General features: G+C 42.0%; 1 non-coding gene across 1 annotated transcript; it reads left to right on the top strand.

Annotated features, from left to right (window-relative positions):
* The first annotated feature begins 227 nt into the window (after positions 1 to 227).
* Positions 228 to 300, top strand: trnat-cgu. Its single transcript has one exon. It is a non-coding gene; the product is annotated as a tRNA-Thr (tRNA).
* The last annotated feature ends 10,109 nt before the right edge of the window (positions 301 to 10,409 follow it).

Raw genomic sequence — 10,409 nt, 5'->3', positions numbered from 1 at the left:
AAACAAGATTAGTTTGCACGACATTGTAAGGAACAGGCATTCATTTTGATACGAGAAGATGGATAGAGTGCTGAAAACAGCAGTGCAGTGTGTGGCAGCTATAAAGTGAAGAGAATTATGGGATATTAACAAAAACAATAAAATACTCACGAGAAGCCATACTGAACCTGTACAGCGCACCGGTCCAATTCTGTCATTGATTTACAGGAAGTGCATCCTGGCATTGGAGTCCTGTGGCTCAGTGGTTAGAGCACTCGCCTCGTAAGCGAGAGGACCTGGGTTTGATCCCGGGCAGGGCGAAACATTCGGCAAGCTTCCTTACTCCACACGCTTCTATTTACCTAGCAGTTAGCAGGAACCCGGTTGTTAGTCGATTAGTGGATCACTTTTCCTGGGGTAATAATCCCTTCAAAAAAAAAATTTGGTCACTCAGTCCATGACTGGTTGTGGGACGCTGCTGTGCACAATTGGCTGCAGTGTTTCGACTACAAAATATATAGTCAATTCACTTTACAGTATATTCTGTGAAGCGCATTGAGACTCCTCGAAGAAATGATAAAGCGCTATATCAAATGCAAGGATTATTATTATTATTTGGGCACCTGAGTTATGAGGAAAGGTTCCGAAGGCTGAGAACGTTTATACTAAAGACAACACTCATGGGAGATCTTATTGAAGTAATCAGATCCTGAAGTGCATAAATAAAATAATAATTCTAGCAGTTGATACAGCATCTTATCACGTCATCGAGTACATTTTCAAGTGGTTCACAAGATTCACTGTAAAATAGTGACTGTGTATTTGTAGGCAAACGTGGAAGCCTATTTGAATACAGCAATGTCCCACCAAGAGATGTCCCACAAACAACCATGATGTGAATAACCAATTTTATTCTGGAGATTGTTGGCAGAACATTGGGGCACTCCCTTCTCTTCTCAAATAGTGCAATGAGATCTTTAATATCCACTTGAACATACCACTGTGTAATAAGTATTAATACCTTTAATAACTAGGCATTCTGGGTCTGTCCAAGCTAAGAAATTGGGTGTTAGACTGAAGCATTTGAAGTCCATGTAATGTTCTCAACCAAAGAGAATCTTGCATCAAACCATTACTGTTTAAATCATTATTTTGGTAATGTACTTCACAGATGAAGTTGCAAAGAAAGAATCACTTCCAAGGGAATTGCATTGTTGAACATGTTCCTTGGAGACTGATTCTGCAGTCAATTGGCTGCTTTCAAACTTCTCAACAATTCTACCAATCTTTGACTTATTTTGATTGCAATTCCTACTGATCCAGAGATATAAAATATCCCTGGCTCATTCCACCACCAAAATGCAATGGGAATGTCACGAGATTGTTCCTTTTGGCTATATTTTAAATATTGGCAAATTTTCACTTCACAAGGTCAGGAATGCTTGCGGAGTAGCACATTTATCTGATCTAGGATGAGGGTGTTGGACATTAACATTGGACACGTGTGTTAATATCCAGCACCAGAAACCTAGGTCAATGAGCAATAATATAATTTCTTTTTACTCTGCCTCAACACTACTTCTCAACCCAAACCTCAGCTCAGCAGTCTGCCTGCATCGGTGTAATTCCTTCATTCTCCATTTAGGCCATATTTATAATATTCCATTTCCCATAGAAACTAGTCCTGGGTCTTTCCTAATCCCATGACACACTTAGTTAAATTAGAACTCAAATCCAGTGACAAAGGAAATTGCTCTAAACAACTGGAACATCCTACCCTCCTTTTCTTTCTTTATTATCAAATGTTCTGAGATGTTACCTGTGTGAAGGGTGCTATATGAATGCAAGTTGTTGTTGTTATATAATTTATCTTCTTTTTAAAGGTATTTTCAAAGCCGTTTTAATGGAAGCCCATTCTTCTTTAACTGTGCCTTGACTTGAAGAGAAAACCTGACACCTTCGGAGTTCAACTAGGAAGTACGACCCACTGATGGAAGCGAAACCAGTTTGCAGTCCACCTCCTCCTCACACTGCTTTGGAGTGAACACGATCGTAGATCTTAACTGATTCGGGATTCCACATCCTTTTCCCAGAAGTTCAGTCAGCGTCTCTTGTTTGAGAGGAGATTGCGGATGAGTTGGTCTGGATAAGGCAAAGTTGCAAGGTGCAAGTGTTTTTCCTTGATCTCGGATTATGGTTTAGAATTGTTCTTACTCTTAGGGTTGTTATACTGATTGATGTGTGACAATAGTCACAATATGCAGAATAAATCAGGTCCTCAGCCTCAATGGGCTCGACCTCCAGCTATTAAAAGGAAAGGGCAGAGGTGGTGGAGGAGAAAAAAGCACAGTTCAGGCACTGGTCCTGGAGACTGCAAATCAGCAGCTTAATGAAACGATCAATTTGAAACCCTTTCCCCCCCTCCCCAAATAACAGCAACAACATTTATACAGTGCAGCAACTTACGTTTGACTAATATCATGCAGAATGACATCTCAGAGCGCTTACCAAACCAGGGGAGAGGGAGATTGGGAGATGTGACCATAGGCTTGGTCAGAAGTAGGTTTTGAAGCAGGATTTGAAGGCAGATGGGGGAGGGGAATCGGAGGGGTAGAAGGAGGGAGTTCCTGAGATTATGGGTGAAGGTCACTAATGATGACATGGATGAGGCAGGGGCATGCAGTGAGCCTGAATTAGCTTGGCAAAATGACAGATGTTTGAACCCGGGTCCTCATCAATACTTGCATTTGATTTTGTACTTTATTACGGCTTTGAAATGTTTTAAAGCGCTTCACAGGATTCACTGTACAGTGTAGAAAATATGCATTTGGATGTGTATATGTACTTAGAAGTGGATGAGCTCTGCACTTGGTATATCTATTGCGGGGACTGAGGCCATTTGGGACATGGATGTCTTCATAGAATCATAGAATTATACAGCACAGAAGGAGGCCATTCGGCCTATCGTATCTATGTCGGCTCTTTGAAAAGAATTACCCAAATCAACCCCACAGCCCCGCTCTCTTCCCATAGCCCTGCAAACTTGTCCTCCCCAAATAATTATCCAGTTCTCTCTTAAAAGTTGTTGTCGGCTTCCACCACCCTTTCAGTCTTCTGTCAATTGCATGATCAATTCCCTCCTCTCCTCACCCCCCCATAAAATAAATGGCCTAAACATTACTCTATTCGCCAATTAAAAACACAATGCTTTGTGGATGTTTGCCTACAAAAATACAGTGTCACTAAACGTCACAGTACAATCCTGTGAAGCGTTTGAGACATCTCAATGAGGTGATAAGCTGCTACATCAAATGCAAGGATTATTATTATGTTATTATAATCATAGTATCAATATAATATTATTATAACAATAATAATAATGCATAAACTGACAAGGCAAACTAAACTGTACAATGGCATTTCATCAAACCCAAGCAACACCACTTTAAAATGCTTCTTTGAATTTTGCTCTGATTTTACATTACTCAGTTGGTTCGAGAAACCCAATGCAAATCAATGATTCTGAGCCTCCCACACAGACACCCACTCCACAGTGCCATCTGTGAGGTGGAGCCCAGTGTGCATTACTGATCTGTTTGAGCTTCAGCACAGTGCTGTACTTCCATTTGCCACTGCAGAATACAAGTGAGACATGAGCAAACAGGTTATTTAACCCAGGGCGGTCCAACCTTTTGGATGCCGAGGGCCGGATGTGCTCGACACTGCCAACTGGGCACCCAGATTGAGGGTGGGAGGTGAGGGCGGTGGGTGAGGCAAGGGACAAGATGACCAAAAGTGTGGTCAGTGTTAGTTCTTGGTGTGAAAGAAGGGAGTGTGATTGAGAGGGGAGAGAGAGAGTGTGTGAGAGGGAAGAGAGTGTGTGTGTGGGGGACATAGGAGGAGCGAGAGAGAGAGAGTAATTGAGAGAGGGAGAGAGTGTGTGAGAGAAAGGGGTTGAGAGAGCGATTAGGAGAGGAGGAGAAATAGAGCGTGAGAGAGGAAAGAAGGTGTGAGAGGGGGAGAGAGTGTGCGCGAAAGAGTGATAGAGAATGATTGAGAGAGAGTGAGGGGAGCGAGTGATCGAGAGAGAGTGAGGGGAGCGAGTGATTGAGAGAGAGAGAGCAAGAGAGAAAACATGAGGGAGAAGGAGAGAACGAGAGAAAACAGAGAAAGGAGAAGTGAGACAGCGTTTCGTAGTTCATTGTCAGGACAGACGATCAAAGCCTCCCTCGCCCACTGTGGGGGAAACCGAGGACAGACACCATAGTGACGTGGTGTGCAGTTTCCTCACAGAAAGCTCACCCTTTCCCCAGGGAGAACTCCGCTACATCCATCATTCCCCACCACCCGGAATGCATTGACTGAAAAGGCGGTGGAAGCCGATTCGATAATAACTTTCAAGAGAGAAGTAGATAGACATTTAGGGAGGACAAATTTACAGGGCTATGGGGAGAGAGGGGCGGAGTGGGATTAATTTGGACAGTTCTTTCAAAGAGCCGGTATGGGTACGATGGGCCGAATGGCCCCCTTCTGTGCTGTGTAACTCTATGATTCTATGTCCCCCCACCCATCTGCCACACTATCATCATTTCAACCCCGGTCTCGGGGGCTCCCTTCCAGGAGTCCCTCCGACTCGCTCTCTCCCTCCCCTCTTTTTGCGATCCTGTGGGCAGAGACCTCGATAGAGCCTATTGTGCAGGCACGTGCGGAATGGCCTCTTTTCTTTCATATTTGCTTACGTTATTGCAGTCAAGATCACAATTCAAATCCATTTTCTTTTGGGGCTATTAAAATTGAGCATGGAATTGGAATGGCAGGCTTTGCATTTGCATGCTCCTCACACCTCAGCCCTGGCAATGACTTCACAGCACCGCACATCAGGGATCAGAAGCAATACCCACGCTTTAAACAATGAAGCAAGTCACATCTGGATTTCTTTCCACGGCTGCTGTAGGCAGCGCTAAGTAGCCCTGTAGAGACCAGTTTCCAAGAAAATAAGCAAAACCACTGCAGCAGACAAGCTGTAAAAATGTTTCCTTTGGCCCTTTACGTGAACATTTAAATGCACATTTCTTATTGTGTTTCACGGTTTACTATTGTTTCATGTAATTATGCATTTTGAACTATTTCCTTTCAGAATTTAATTCATGGAATTTACTTCATGTTGGCATTGGTAGGTCACTCGATTTTCTGCTAAGACGATCATTTAGTCTTTGGTGTCAACCTCAGCACAGAGCTCCTCTTGAATTACCCACAAAAAACTTGACTTTATGTTATTTATTTCGTATTCTGTGTATGATTAGTTGACTGATAAGGGATTTGAATGAATTATGTGGTGCTACCTGTGAAGCTTTTCCTTAGTTGAATTAAACTTTTATGTTTTTTTCTATTACTTCTAATGGTATCAAGTCAAAATATCTTCAACACAGAATAATTCCTCTTTTTGAATGCTGTCTCATTTTTATTTTATAAAAGGAAGAGCAGGCACAAACAGCAAATGTGAGCTTGAAGGGAAAAAGAAAGATAAACAGATTTTTAAAATAAAAGGCAGAATACCGCAGATGCTGGAATTCTGAAATAAAAACAAAAACAGAAGTCGCTGGAAACATTCAGCAGGTCAGGCAGCATCTATGGAGAGAGGAAAGTGAGTTAACGTTTCAGGTCAATGACTTTTCATTCTTCCTCTTGCCGTATTTTCATTTGGGTTTCTATCTTTTATGTTTTCAATTCGTTTTATTCAAACAGTAGCACGTATTTATTCAATGTGTTCCACCCAAAATATTGGTAAAAAGAATTGACCCTCTGTGAGAAATGTTTGCTGGCGGAACTGAATGGAAACCTCCAGGCTTTCCTGTGGAGTCCTGCAGCTCAGTGGTCAGAGCGCTCGCCTCGCAAGCGAGAGACCTGGGTTCGATTCCCGGCAGTGCGAAACCTTGGGCAAGTTTCCTTCCTCCACACCCCTGATAATAATTGCTCAAGAAAAAAAAATTGGGTCACTTCAATCCACGACTGTTTGTGACACTGCTGTGCGCAATTGGCTGCCGCGTTCGCCCACAAATATACAGTCAATTCACTTTACAGTGTGTTCTGTGAAGCGCTTTGGGATGTCCTCCCGACGTGAAAAGCGCTATATCAAATGCAAGGATTATTATTATTTCTTCTATATAAGTGGGACTCACAATTGAAAAAGCTTTAGTCATCGACAATGTATCCAGTGAGCCCAACCCCAGCGGTCATTAATTTGAGTGAAGATTCCCCTCCAAAATCTTTGCATTTCTTGGATGCCGTCATTTATACTTGAATGCAGCTAAAACATGCAGTTCTGGTTTGGTCTCATCTCGATCTTTACATTTCTAACGTTCTCAAGATCCCCCTTTGTTTCCCCTCCTTTCAGTGCTAACTAATCGTAAAACTGGGGAAATAAAATACTGTATTGGTGTGGACATTTTGCAAGAAACTCAGCTTAACTTAGCTGATATACTCTGTGAAGATCCTTGTTCCTCATACATAAAAGTATTCTTATAGGAGTCCTGTAGCTCAGTGGTTAGAGCGCTCGGCTCGCAAGTGAGAGACCTGGGTTAGATTCCCGTCAGGGTGAAACATAAGGCAAGTTTCCTTATGCCACAGCCTGTTTACCTAACAGTAAGTAGGAACCTGGTTGTTTAGTCGATTGGCAGATCGTTTTTCCGGGGGTAATAATTCCATCAAAAGAATAATAATAATAATTTGGTCATTCAATCCACGACTGTTCGCGGGACGCTGCTGTGCGTAATTGGCTGCCGCCTTTCGCCCACAAATATTAAGTCAATTCACAGTATATTCTGTGAAGCGCTTTGAGAAGTCTCGAAGACGTGATAAGGCGCTATATCAAATGCAAGGATTGTTATTATTATCAGCTTTACTTACAACAAGATTACATTTATAGAGTGCCTTTCACGTCCCAAGGCGCTGTCCTAACTATCTACTGAGCAGCTCGAGGAAGTTTCCAGCTTTTGGTCTGACTCTTGGTGGATACATAAGGGATACATAAATTGCAAAGTATTATGCACCTTTAATAATTGACCCAGATTTCCTCCAGTTTGGACAGACAAATGATTGGTTCTGGTTTTCTGTCAGCTGAATGCATTCAGTGCTCAATTCTGCTCTGTTGGTGTGCGATTGAAACTGAACGAGACGCAGCAAAGCAAGACTGATGAATGTTAATCAGAATGGAGCCCCTGCTCGGGAGGCACAGCAGTTATTTCACTGGTGCAATGCACAAACCGAGATCTGAACCTCTTGAGTTATCGATGGTATCAGTGTTCTCAGAAGAAGGGATCAGCTTTCAAGGTGTAGGATAATAATAATCCTTGCATTTGATATAGCGCCTTATCACGTCTTCAAGGCGTCTCCAAGTACTTCACAGAACGCACTGTAGAGGTAATTGACTGTGTATTTTGTGGGCGAAACGCGGTAGCCCATTACGCACATGGGAGTACAGAGTTGGTGTTTGAAGATTGCTGAGAATAACAGTTCATTGCAAATATAATTCCAGGTGAAAACACTCTGCTTCTGCACAAGACTGGGATGTGACTGTAAGTGGCAGTTCTCGCTTTAACACTGAGAGAATGACCAGTTATTCATCCTGCTATAAATATTTTGCTTACTTTTGTTGGACGAGATACCTTGTCCTGATATGAAAAGGGTGGAATCACTATGGCATTGTTTTCTAGATCTATAGGTAGGCAAAAGCTTGAGTTGATGCATTGCAATACAACACAACACTGAAAGATCTAGCCAGAGTTCTCCAAGGGATGTTGGGAAGACTGTAGGGCAGATATTCTGGAAGGATGAGATCAAATGGGTTAAAGAAACTTCTTCTTCTGAACCTCGTTATCTTGTGAAACGAAGCCCTGCTCTGGCACTGCATAGGTGCAGAGCATTATCCAGTGAGTGGTTCCAAAGTGTCTTCTATGGGCCAGTGATATGCACTTTATTGTGTGTTTGACATGTGTGTCTTTACTGCATTTCAAACATGAGTTAGTCTTTCAAGGTTCAATTGCAGGATCATGCTTTCTTTCTGAAATGAAACACTTTCCAGCAACTGAAACCCTCGCAAATCCTCTTCCCAAGAACGGGCCAAATACTGCTAAATGTTAACGTACTGAGGCACACAGCATTGTATTAAATGTTACAGGAACAGCCCGTTCACAGCTAACGTTGATTCTGATTGCTGGCAACGATTAATGCAACCTGCCATGGCAGCAAAAGAAAAAAAAACTTAAAACAATGAATGAATGAATGAATGTGCATCAGAGGAACCTAATGGAAAAAGTAGCCTATGGAAACAGGATCGAAACAACAACAAAATTAAGGCGCCTATCACCTCGGGAGGACGTCCCAAGGCACTGAACAGTCAGGGATCAGGACCTGAGCATTGGGGGCAGGGTTGGGATGAGGGAGGGCAGAGGGGACAGGAAGGTGGCTGAAGGCACGGTCAACACGATTAGGTGAGAAATATTGATCCCAACTTGGGGATCCTGAATATGGTACAGTATTTTTGATTTTGCAAAAAATTGGATGCCGATATGATTTTCTGAAGTGGAGATAATTCAGAAACCAAGGAGCATCATTACAATATAAGGACAGTCAAAGAATATAAAAAAAAGGAAGAAACTTTTTTCAGGGAAGGCATTTGGTACAGGTTATTTTGTGGGAAATTGTATGTATAGGCTAAATGAAACCAATGATCTCCTTCTATTTGATATTATTGCTGTATTACCACGACATGTTGATAAAAGGACACACAGAAACGACAAGTCTACTAACCTGAACATTGTCGAACCAAGTCAAAAGAAAGGCCATTGTGAGTGGCAGCTGAAAGAATGTTTTTCTAGTGCGGGGCTCTAGCAGTGCTGCTGATAATGATAGAAGGGGACTGAGGATGAAGTTCAGAGAATGTTCTTATGTGCCATTCACAGCTGAGAGGATCATGTGGGTCGAGAAGCCATCATAAGAAAAAAAGGCCCAAAAGGTAAGAGCCTTCGTCAACTGTGAATGACGAAAAGATGAGGAAGAATAATGCTTATTGGCCTTCTTATTCAACCACTGTGATCTACATCTTGAGATTTTTCTTTTTCTTCACATTCCTTACTGAATGTATTTCTCAGATCACAAAAACGTGCTTCTGACATCTGTATTCTTACTTTTAACATTATCTAAAATGACGATAATTATCTAATTACACTGGAATCTATTTTCAGGTTACTTTCTGTCCTGGGTGGTCTAATAAATATAAAATCTTATATAAGATCTAACTCAGTATGCTGGTGTAAGATAAGAAGGAATGGTTGATTTATGTGTGAAAACTATAAGCATTGAAATTCAATTTTGGGGAGCTTACTGGATTCCAACAGCTTTAATAATGTTCATTACCAGCTGGCTGATAATATCATCCGTGTCAGCCTGCCTCAGTTGGTAGCACTCTCGCCTCGGAGTCAGAAGGTTGTGAATTCAAGCCCCATGTTGGGAATTGGAACACATATAAAAGTCTACAACAACAACTTGCTCGCAGGGTAGTGTCTCAGAGTCTTAAGCTGACAGTGCTGGGAGTGTGCTGCATTGTCAGAGAACCCATCTTCAGATGAGACGTTAAACCGAGGTCCTGTCTGTTTGTCCAGACGAATGTTAAAATTTCCGTGGCATCATTTGAACAGGTGGACCTGGGGCCAACAGTCTCCTGGATAAAATGGTCATTTATTCCATGTGTGTGGGACATTGATGTGCGCAAGTTGGCTGCTCCTGTTGCCTTCAAATATATAGAGTCATACCACTTTACAGTACAGTACATGCTGTGAAAGCCTTAAGATGTCTCAACGACGTGTTAAGGTGCGATATCAATGCAAGGAATATTATTATTATTTACTATCCGGTGTTATTAACTTCCTATCCTGGTTAGTGAGGTAATGATTAATAACGATTCAAAATAACTCCAATTTTCAGCTCTCTTCTCTTAAAGCAACAACACATTTTATGGTGCTCTTGCAGTACAATGCAAAATTACATTTGTAAAGCGCCTATCATGTTGGGAACATGTCCCAGGGCTCTTCCATATGTACTGGAGTCCTCCAATATCTAGGCCAACTGGACGTCCTACATGTGAACTGAGACAATGTCCAGGGATTTCTGCAATCCATCCTCACCAAAAATGCACAGACATTTTCTAGCAAGTTCACTGGATAGCAATCGAGAGGAGGAATTACACCTGCTGTTTTGTCTTTTTTTTTTCCTGGGGATTCGAAGGCCTTCATTTAAGGTTAACTAAATCAGCATATGCAAACTTAGAAACATTTTGGTCTGTGCAGCTCATTTGATGGCACTTTATGCTCTTTGGCAGCAGTTATGGTTCAAGTCCCATGTTAACATTTGAGCTCATAATCTAGACTGATAGA

This window comes from Callorhinchus milii, unplaced genomic scaffold (genome assembly GCF_018977255.1).
Source record: "Callorhinchus milii isolate IMCB2004 unplaced genomic scaffold, IMCB_Cmil_1.0 Scaffold1, whole genome shotgun sequence".
Lineage (NCBI taxonomy): Eukaryota > Metazoa > Chordata > Chondrichthyes > Chimaeriformes > Callorhinchidae > Callorhinchus > Callorhinchus milii.
The sequence above is the reverse complement of the archived record's forward strand: the minus strand, read 5'-3'. Positions and strand labels throughout refer to the sequence as shown.